The sequence below is a fragment of the Macaca thibetana genome, chromosome 11 (assembly GCF_024542745.1).
Source record: "Macaca thibetana thibetana isolate TM-01 chromosome 11, ASM2454274v1, whole genome shotgun sequence".
Classification (NCBI taxonomy): Eukaryota; Metazoa; Chordata; class Mammalia; order Primates; family Cercopithecidae; genus Macaca; species Macaca thibetana.
Window position 1 is genome coordinate 92,135,298 of NC_065588.1, and position 11,611 is coordinate 92,146,908.

General features: G+C 38.5%; 2 long non-coding RNA genes across 2 annotated transcripts in view; one reads left to right on the forward strand and one right to left on the reverse strand.

The window, feature by feature from the left end:
* The window catches only part of LOC126930317 (uncharacterized), a 590,715-nt gene that overhangs the window by 334,115 nt on the left and 244,989 nt on the right, over positions 1-11,611 (forward strand). The gene's annotated exons all lie outside the window — the stretch shown is intronic.
* Positions 4,635-11,611, reverse strand: part of LOC126930320 (uncharacterized) — a 64,157-nt gene continuing 57,180 nt past the window's right edge. The window contains exon 4 of the long non-coding RNA XR_007717568.1: positions 4,635-4,933. This is a non-coding gene — a long non-coding RNA (uncharacterized LOC126930320). The remainder of the gene's footprint in view (positions 4,934-11,611) is intronic.

The window sequence follows — 11,611 nt, forward strand, 5'->3', positions numbered from 1 at the left end:
AGTCAAGTTTTAATAATTTTCACCTTAACTATCCTTTTAATTTAAACACCCTTGTGACAGGATTCCCATACTTTTCACCATCTTAATCACCTCTTTTCAGATATACTCCAGCTTGTCTTACACTGTGCTCCTAGAACTCAACTCCAGGTTTGTCTGATCAACATAGAATAGAACTAACAGTTTCCTTAACTTAGCTCTATGGCTTACAGTTCTGTAACCTAATGTGATGTTGGCTGGTATATTTGAAGTCAACTAAAATCCTTTTTTCATATATTGGTATCTTACTGAGTCATCAATAAAAGGTAAAATATGATTTGTTTAACCAGAGGGAAATATTTTCACTAAAATACATTGCATGTAGTAAGCATTCAATAAACATGAATTTGAAGAATAAATCAACAAATTTAAGCTGCTAAATTTGAAAAATGGTCACAAATTTTAAAAGAAACTTCTAGTTTTCAATGGACTACCTATTTTCTGAAAAGGTGATCACTTTTATGGAAAATTTGACTCTTCAACAATACTATATACAACTGGCATTATTATACATTTCCAAGAAAAAGAAAGACTCTGAAAATAGTGATATTTTTAGTATACCTAGTGTTTTTTCTCCATGGAAGTATAAACATGATCTCATTTATCCTCACAGCATCAATGTGTGGGAGGGAACAGGAATAGTTGTGCCCATTTATACAAACAGAAAGCAAGATGAACGATGTAAGTGCCAAACTTAGATCATACAATAAATACACACTGAAGATAGGACCTGGGTTTCCAGTTTAAAAAATCATTGCTTACCCACCAATTTTCCATGAGTACAATCTTATCTCTCTTTGAACTGGAAGACTATTGGGAGAAGATAAAATGGAGAATTGTTTTCACTAAACTAATCCTAGATTTTGTTTTCTACCTGGACTGTGCCCTTTGAATGCCCTTTGAAAACATCATCTTGGGAATTTCCTTAAGCTTTAACCTAAGCCTCCTGCCACGGGCACTCTTTCTTATTTCATGTGCTTCCTGGCTTCAGTTGCTCATTCCTAGGAAGGGAGTGAGAGCATTTGAAAATACACGTGCTCTTCCAGGAAGGTAACTATACTTTTCTTAAAAAAAAAAAAAAAAAAAAAAAAAAAAAAAAAAAAAAAAAAAAAAGCAGGCATGCTCTCTCACATTGAAATTAATTATGTGAGGCCAAGAAATTAAAAAAAAAAAAAAAACCAAGAACAGTTCTGTTGTTATTACAGATATACCTACCATTGACAGCATTATATTGACACAGATTTTAAATATTTTTCCCCTTAAATGACTCTTAGCTAAAACTTTCTGTACCTATTACTATTTCTGAAATTGATGAAAAGATGCTCTGAGACAAATTAATACTAAAAAAAAAAAAAAAAAAACAGGGTCTCACTCTGTCACCCAGGCTATAGTACAGTGATGGCATCATGGCTCACTGCAGCCTCAACCTCCCTGGCCTCAGGTGATCCTCCTGCCTCAGCCTCCAGAATAGCTGGGATTACAGGCATGCATTACCATACCCAGCTTATTATTATTATTTTTTTGTAGTGATGGAGATTTGCCATGTTGCCCAGGCCTTGAACTCCTAAACTCAAGGGATCTGACCACCTCGGCCTCCCAAAGTACTGAGATTACAGGTGTGAGCCACTGTGCCTGGCCTACTTTTTTTAAAAAGTAGAGAAATAGATTAAAAGACTACAAATTGGGATTAGTGTATACTGGTCAGGAGATGGGTGCATCAAAATCTCACAAATCACCATGAAAGAACTTACTCATGTAACCAAATACCACCTGTTCCCCAAAAACCTATGGAAATAAGAAGGAGAAGAAAGAAGAAGGAGAAGGAGAAGGAGAAGAAAAGAAGAAGAAGAAGAAGAAGAAGAAGAAGAAGAAGAAGAAGAAGAAGAAGAAGAAGAAGAAGAAGAAGAAGAAGAAGGAGGAGAGGAGGAGGAGGAGGAGGAGGAGGAGGAGGAGGAGGAGGAGGAGGAGGAGGAGGAGGAGGAGGAGGAGGAGGAGGAGGAGAGAGAAGAAGAAGAGGAGGAAGAAGAAGAGGAGGAGGAGGAGGAAAGAGGAGGAGGAGGAAGAAAGAGGAGGAGGAGAAGGGAGGAGGGGGAGGAGGACGAGGAGGGGAGAAGAAACAATTAGCAAAGTCCTCATGAGGAGGAAAGAACAGTAAACACTATGGGTTTATTCCTCTTACTTTTTCCTTTTGTATAGCAGTGCAATGGTTAAGAGCATGAACTGTGGGGTCTGACTCCCCAGGTTTGAATCCTGGCTCCACAGGTTACTAGTTGTGTGACTGTGGGCAAGTTACTTAACCTCTCTATGCATTGTTTATACATCTGCCATATGAGAATAATAATAATGTCTAATTCATAAGATTATTTTGAATATTAAATGAGTTCATACTTCTGAAGTGCTTAGAAAAGTGCAAAACACACAAGAAGCATATTATTTGGTTAAATATATGAAATAGTAAAATGTAAATTCATCGTGTAGATACAATCTCTTCCGGCCTGCCCTGAAATTCCATCTTTAAATTATATACAGATTTTAAATAGGTAGAAGCAAAATAATTGCCCTGGCTTAATTTTTAAAAATAATTTTTAATTTTTAATTTTTATGGGTACATACTAGGTGTAGATATGTATGGGGTACATGAGATACTTTGATACAGGCATGCAATGTATAAACGTCGCATCGTGGAAAATGGAGTATCTGTGCCCTCAAGCATTTATCCTTTATGTTACAAACAATCCAATTATACTCTTTTCACTATTTTTAAATGTACAATTAAATTTTTATTGACTATAGTAGACCTGTTGTGCTATCAAATACTAGGTTTTATTCTTTTTGTTTTGTTTTGTTTTGTTTTGAGACAGAGTCTCGCTCTGTCACCCAGGCTGGAGTGCAGAGGCCGGATCTCGGCTCACTGCAAGCTCCGCCTCCCGGGTTCACGCCATTCTCCTGCCTCAGCCTCCCGAGTAGCTGGGACTACAGGCGCCCGCCACCTCGCCTGGCTAGTTTTTTGTATTTTTTAGTACAGACGGCGTTTCACCGTGTTAGCCAGGATGGTCTCGATCTCCTGACCTCGTGATCCGCCCGTCTCCGCCTCCCAAAGTGCTGGGATTACAGGCTTGAGCCACCGTGCCCGGTCGGTCTTATTCATTTTAACTATTTTTTTTTTGTACCCATTAACCATCCCCACCTCCCCTCACCACCTACCTGTCCCTCCCTACCCCTTGCCAACCCTTCCCAGCCTCTGGTCACCATCCTTCTACTCTCTCTCTCCATGGGTGCAATTGTTTTTGATCTTTAGATCCTAAATGAGAACATGAAATCCTACGAATAAGTGAGACCTGTGCCTGGCTTATTTTACTTAGCATAATGACCTCCAGTTCCACCCATGTTGTTGCAAATGACTGAATCTCATTCTTTTTATGGCTGACTAGTACTCCATTGTGTGTATATGCTGTATTTTCTTCATTCATCCGCCTGTTGATGGACACTTAGGTTGCTTCTAAATCTTGGCTATTGTGAACAGCGCTGAAACAAACATATGAGCACAGACATCTTTTCAATATACTGATTTCCTTTCTTTTGGGTATATACACAGCAGTGGGATAGCTGGATTGTATGGCAGCTCTAATTTTAGTGTTTTGAGGAACCTCCAAACCATTCTCCATAATGGTTGTACTAATTTACATTCCCATGAACAGTGTGCGAGGGTTCTCTTTTCTCCACATCCTCGCCAGCATTCGTTATTGCCTGTCTTTTAGATAGAGGCCATTTTAGCTGGGGTGAGATTATGTCTCACTGTAGTCTTGATTTGCATTTCTCTGGTGATAATGATATTGAGCACCTTTTCATATACCTGTTTGCCATTTTGTATGTCTTCTTTTGAGAAATGTCTATCCAAATCTTTTGTCCATTTTTTAAATGAAATTATTAGATTTTTTCCCCTGTAGAGTTGTTTGAGCCCCTTATATATCCTCGTTATTAATCTCTTGTCAGGTAGGTAATTTGCAAATATTTTCTCCTATTCTGTTGCCTTGGCTTAATTTTAAATGCAGCTTAATATCTATAAAGGTATTCCACAGAAAATGAAAGTGTGAATCAGCAAATCTTCTCCAGCTGGAAGGAGAAAGGAATTAGCTTTGAATGAGCACCTAGAGTTTACCAGGTACAATGTTGAATACAATCCTCACAACAGCTCTCTAAGGTTAGGTTGTCACACCCATGGTGAGGAAACTAAAGCTCAGAAAGGTTGAAAAAACTGAACCAAAGTCCCAAAGCTGAGTACACGGACAAGCCAGAATTTGAACTTCTATGTGTCTGATTGTAAGCACAATAAACTTTCCATTTCCTTTTTTGAGAGAGGTGGTATATATAGCAAAGCAGTTAAGAGGAAGGATTCTGAACACATCCAAAACTAAACTCATTTTCTTTCTCCCTTAACATGTTACTCCTCCTGTATTCTATATCTTGGTAGAATGTCACAACTGTTTCCTGCTGGATCAACACAAAGAGAATATCATTTTCCAAACATCTGCCAAACACTCGTGTTCAGTGAAATATACTAAGTGTTCTGAGGGAAAAGAATTAGGTAGTCAAATAATTTTAATATTAGGTTAAACAGATATAAATAGGGCTTCTTAAAATCTTTAATATGCAATGTTCATTGTCAATCTCTAAGAAGTGGATCCAATATTATATTAGATATGACATTCAGTTGCATGAACAGAAATCCAACTCAGTAGCTTAATCAAATTGAGATAGATTTTTCTTACAGGACAAGAAGTCAGGAGGTAGACAGTCCAATATAAATGCAGCTACTCAAGGAAGTCATACAAATTTGTTTGGTGTTCTCCCTCATGGGCACAAGATGGTTTTTCTGCCTCCAGGATGTGGTTTTATTCTAGAAAAGAGAGAAGAGTAAAAGATACATGCCACCTGAGCCTTAAAACACTTTCCCAGTAACCTCACCCATCTGCTTATATCTAATTGTCCAGAACTGGGTTACATGGCCTCTCTAGACCATGAGGAAGTCTGGAGAGCTAAGCATTTTAACTGGGTACACTGACACCCTTAACAAAATCAGGATTCTACTGGAAAGAAGGGGAGGTTGGATATCAAGTAGACAACTACAGGAGCAGTATATATACGTCATCAAAAGTTAGCAATTTCACTGGTGTGTTTGGCCCAAGCACCTATTAACATATTCAGTGGCTTCTCATCATTGGCACATAGAATGCATGTTGCTTGGCTTGGCACCCAAACCTGTATGTCCCAGTTCCTTGCCACCCACAGTGAACAACCTGCAGTCTTCAAGATGGACAACACTGCTTCATGCTTCTCTCTTCTGCACACCCTCTCCTCCTTCTGGCTACCTCTGGCAGGTCCTTGGAAATTCAGTTCTGACAATAACTGCCGTGACTCTTTTCTTTCTTAGGCTCCTCTTCCAACAGTGTTAGTTTCCCCTCTGTCCTCTCATGGCACCCCCTGTATCACTTTTATTACTCTCAGTTATACTTTTTTTCTCATATATTGGGTGAAAGAAAACTAAGAAGCAAAATTGTAGATAACGCTTTCATTATTGTTTTTGGTTTTTGTTTTGTTTTCAAACAGGGTCTCACTCTATTGCCCAGGCTGGAATGCAGTGGTACAATCTCAGCTCACTGCAACCTTGACCTCTGGGCTCAGATGATCCTCCCGCCTCAGCCTTCCAAGTGGCAAGTCTATGGGTGCACACCACCACGCCCAGCTAATTTTTTTTTTTTTTTTAGAGATGAGGTTTTGCCATGTTGCACAGGCTGGTCTTGAACTCCTGGGCTCAAGCAGTCCACCAGCCTTGGCCTCCTAAAGTGCTGGGATTACAGGCATGAGTCACAGTGTCCGGCCACTTTCATTATAACAACAGGAAACATACATATGAAAAAGGCCTGGAAAGAAATACATCAAAATATTGGAGATGACTGTTTCTCTGGCCTCTAAACTTTCAGCAATACCATAGGATTGTTAATAATTACATTTTTATTCTATAAAATATAACAACTTAAGGCAGGATATGATAAAGTGGTGCCTGGCAGTGCCTCAAGAGTGGCATATAAAGTAGGCTAATTGATACAGGTGAAACTTTGTGGGCTCAGGAAGTTAAAAGAACCACATGGAGGATGTGGACTGAACCTGGGCCCTAACAATTGGGTGAGCGTGGATTAATACGGTGATGCGTGAGGGCCAGCCATGCCGGTGGTGGTCATCTAAGTGCTCCAGTGTGAATAAACAGAGTGCCTCTGAGAGAATGAGTGAAGTCTATTAGGAGAAGGGGATTCATAGGGATCCGTGGAACATGGAAGAAAAAGTAGAGGAGGGAAAAACAGATAAAGGCTTTGGCAAGTCGAGCTGCTTTGTGTTGGGAGGTTCTCCGAGTTATAATTTAGAAATGACACATCATAGATTAGAAAAAGAAGACTTGGAAGGTGAGCTAACGGCTACTTTATGAGAATACCTAGGTCTACACCAAAATGAGGATAAGGATAATGGACAGGGGTTGGGGGGAATTGAAGAAGAACCAAAAAGAAATTGGTAGAACTTCGTAACTGACCATGGGATTGGCAGAAGACTGGGAAGAAATTAAAAATGACTTGGGGGACCAGTGCAGTGGCTCATGCTTGTAATTCCTGCACTTTGGGAAACTGAGGCAGGCAGATCACTTGAGGACAGGAGTTCGAAAACAGCTTGGTCAACATGGCAAAACCCCATTTCTACTAAAAATACAAGAATTAGGCAGGCCTGGTGGTGCATGCCTGTAATTCCAGCTACTCAGGAGGCTAAGGCAGGAGAATCACTTGAACCCTATGGCAGGAAGGAGGCGCGGGGGGGGGGGGGGGGGGACAAAAAAGTGACTTGGATTGGGGGTTCTGAATCTGGTTAGTTGAAAAAATAATCTCTTTTGCAGAAATAGGAAAATCAGGAAATGTAGTTGGTTTGGGAGGTGACTGATTTCCATTTGGAACAGGTTGACTTAGTGAGGATGGCAGACCAGTCATGTCCAGCAGATGGTTAAACTGGCTTTGAAGCTTAGCAGAGCAGTCAGACAATAAAATTTATAATTTTGCCTAAGACATAATTATCCTGATAAAACATTAGCCTAGGAAAAGACCTTGGAAGTTATTAGTCCAACCTTTTCTGACACAAGAAAACTGAGGTCCATTTAAAACTTTTTATTTCACAGGCCCCAGCCTAGTCAAGGTTATACAGCTAGTTAGGTTTGGTGACTAAGTTGGGTTTGCAAATTCAGCCTTTTCTTTGCCTAGCACTCTTAGGTAAACAATTGAGAGTACAAGATTCTACTTAATTTGTCTAGCTCAAAGAAAGTACTATTGTCCAAGTATTAGAAAATCAAGCTTAAAAAAGCTCACAATCTACTGAAGCAGCAATTTGATTAAAAAATCCTTTGTCCATAGGTAGGATTTCAAGATATATAATATAGTAGAATATGTTCAAGCTGTTAATTAAGCTAGATATGCTTCTGGTTTGATTTTACCTATAGGTCCTAATTAGCCTGGACACTTTCCAATCCCAAACTGTGCTGCAATTTCAAACACAAGTGCCTTTTGGAATATTTTTACCACAAACCTTACAAGATTACAATGCAATTTAGAGGGTAAATCTATGACACAATTTGCTTCAAAACTATATTCAGTATAATCGACCTCATCACAGAAGAGGCATTCAGTTATCAGAAACATTAGAAAAACTTCATTAAGCAATATTAAAACTGTACCACCTCAGAGCTCAAATTAATGGTTTCAGGGTGTTAATACATTTTGAAAACCTGTAAATGAATTTCAAGCAAATTGGTTTGGGAGGCCAAGGTGGGTGGATTACATGATGTCAGGAGTTTGAGACCTGCCTGGCCAACATGGTGAAACCCCATCTCTACCAAAACTACAAAAAATTAGCTGGGCATGGTGGCGGGTGCCTGTAGTCCCAGCTACTCTGGAGGCTGAGGCAGGAGAATTGCTTGAACCCAGGAGGCAGAGATTGCAGTTAGCCAAGATCATGCCATCATACTCCAGCCTGGGCAATAAGAGTGAAACTCCACCTCAAACAAAAAAAAAAAAGAAGAAGAAGAAGAAGAAAAATTTTAAGCCAATTAGGCATAGCCACTCAAGGTTACAATAAAAGTAAGTCCATTTAGATTTCTGCACTCTACAAAATAACACCTCAAATGTTCTACCTTAGACTTTCTCTACTTATAAATGCTATTTACTCACAGACATATTCCTCACTAAATTTGAGTAATTAAAATTTTAAAGCCAAATTAATACAAAAATATTAATTGCACTGAAGCCCAAGCACTTTTTCATGTATATAGTAAGTCTCTCTAACATAACTATTGAAGATTCCTTCATCATAAAGAAAAAGTACATCATATCCCCACTATCTGTCCTCCTTCAGAAATGTTTGAATGAATACAATATTTATTGCAAACAGAGAAAAAGGAGTCTTTTTTTAAAAAAAATGAATTCTTATTAAAATGTATGATATTTCTATCATGAACAGAATTATTTCTTTGGTAATCAAATCCTTTAAAGCTATAGTAACACTTTCAAAATAATATTAAATTTTACATTGAAAAGAATCCTGAAGTAGCAAGGGAGTTCCCAGTCTATTAATGACCCTATAGGAAGGGTAAAGGAAGTAAAGATTACTATCTCTTACTCTGAAATTTAAAAAATCACAGCCTGCAGACTTGAGGTAATAAGTAGCTAAACTCAGTAGCTTTGAATTCCTTTCTCAGTCTCACTGGTATGGTCTTGGATATAGCACTTTTAAATAGACAAAGGGAATCAAATATACTTATTGTTTCTCAGTGTGTACTGTTTTTTGGTATATAAAAGGACATTTAAGTGCCCCATTTGTGAACTCCAGATATCCTGCAGTCAGTAAATAAATACCTTGAAAATGTATATCATTCAAAGAAATACATCAGTAGAGTCCAACAGAGAAAGGAAAACTTCCCTGTGCAAATCTGGGTGAGCCTGTCCTAAGGTGCTTACTTATCTTTTTTCTTTCTTTTGAGATGGAGTCTTGCTCTGTCACCCAGGCTGGAGTGTGGTGGCGCCATCTTGGCTCACTGCAGCCTCTGCCTTCCAGGTTCAAGTGATTCTCCTGCCTCAGCCTCCCGAGTAGCTGGGATTACAGGCATGCACCACCATACCCGGCTAATTTTTTTTTTGTATTTTTAGTAGACACGGGGTTTCACCATGTTGACCAGGCTGGTCTTGAACTCCTGACCTCAGGTGATCTGCCCGTCTTGGCCTCCCAAAATGTTGGGAATACCAGCTATGCTACCACGCCTGGCCCTAATGTGCCTACTTTTGATAGAATTTTTTTCCTCATTATAACCAATAACAAATAGCTAGCGTTTATCGGGGACTTAATGTAGAGCAGGCCCTGTGCTAAACACCCTACATACAAGATCACCTTCAGAACTCTCAGTCACCCTAGGGAGAGACCGTCAATTGTCATCCTTGCTTTACAAATGAGAACTGAGACTCACCCAACTAGTAAATAATAGAGCTGAGACTATAACCCAACCACTGGACTCCAAAGCCCATGAGTGAAACCACTGTGTTCATCATGGGTCTTTGGGAAATAATAGAAAAGCAGTTAGTAGGGCAAACCCATCTTCCAAAGAAACTAAGGCAGGAAAATAGGGTCTGGAGGCAGGGAACATAAGGCAAATTCACACTTCAGCTATAACAGGAAATATCATCTCCATAGGGCCTAGACTGTAAATGACTTTGTAACTTTACTTCATCCTCTCCATTTACATAGGGTGTACCTGAAGTAACCAATGGAATCCTCTAGGTATTTAAACTCCCAAAAATTCTGTAACTGGGCCTTTGAGCCTCTATGCTCAGGGTCGCTCCCACACTGTGGAGTGTACTTTCATTTTCAATAAAACCCTTCATTCCTTCCTTGCTTTGTGAATTTTGTCCAATTCTTTGTTCAAGACGCCAAGAACCTGGACACCCTCCACTATTAACAAAACCAGCTTTCATTTTGGTATGTCTCCTTCTAGTCTTGTATCTAGCCTATCTATCCATACAATTTTTGTTCCATGTTTTCTTCACTTTTTAATTTTTTTAGACGGAGTTTCACTCTTGTTGCCCAGGCTGGAGTGCAGTGACGTGATGATCTTGGCTCACTGCAACCTCCGCCTCCTGGGTTCAAGTGATTCTCCTATCTCAGACTCCTCGCCATCACACCCCACTAATTTTTTGTATTTTTAGTAGAGATGGGGTTTCACCATGTTGGTCGGGTTGGTCTCAAACTCCTGACCTCAGGTGATTCACCTGCCTTGGCCTGCCAAAGTGCTAGGATTACAGATGTAAGCCACTGCACCTGGCCTTTCTTCACTTCCTATTAAGTTATTAGAAATTCTACACAAACATCAGTTTTCATGGCCATATACTGGTACAGTGAGTGGATCTACTTCATTATACTTAATGCCACATTTATTTGGACACTTATGTTATTTTCAGACTTTTGCTATTATTCATAATACTTTTATGGCTGTCTGTTAATTAAACATTTTGTTAATTTGAGATTATTTTCTTTTTTTAATTTTTATTTTCTTAGAATCATTAAAATGGAAATACCAGGTCAAAGAAAAGTTACATTTAGGCCACATTGTCAAATTTCTCTCCAAAAAGGCTGCATCCATCTGTACAACTATCACTAATGTATAGTGCCTATTTCGCCTCACCCATACCAGCATTGAATATTATACTTTAAAAGCATAAATTTCCCAATTCAATATGTGAAAAATGATATTTGTATTAGTATTTCTTTTACTGGATTATATGTAAAATTGAATTTTTTATATGCTTGCCAATAAGTTTCATTTCACCCTTTTTACTAATTTTCTAAGATGGAATTTCCAGTTTCCTAAGGAAGTTAGACCTTTCTCCATTTCTAATATATGTGTTTAATGCTACAAATTTCCCTCTAAGCACTGCTTTTGCTGTGTCCTATGAATTTTGATAAGTTGTACTTTTATTTACATTTAATTCAAAATATTTAAAATTTTCTCCTGAGATTTCTTCTTTGGCTCATGGGTTATTTAGAAATATGTTGTTTATTTGCAGATATTTGGGGATTATCCAGTTATCTTTTCTGAGATCATATTTTGTATAATTTCTATTCTTCTAAATGTATTAAAGTATGTTTAATGGCCCAGCATATGGCCTATCGTGGTGTATATTTCATGTGAATTTGAAAAGAATGTGTAATTCAGCTGTTATTGAAGTATTTGATAAATGTCCACTAGGTCAAATTGACTGATCTGTTCAGATCATCTATAGCTTTACTATTTTCACACTTTTCAAATGATAGTCACTGTTAGCAACTAGTAAACAACAGAAAAGTAAATAGAAAACTAATTACAGTTTTAGTGTATATTGTAGGAAACAGACTGCTATGCATGCTTTCCATGAAGTTTTTGGTTTGTATCTATTACCTCTTTCCACAATGAAGAGGATGTAAGAGAGGAAAAGCAGGGTAAGAGGGTGGGCCAGAAACA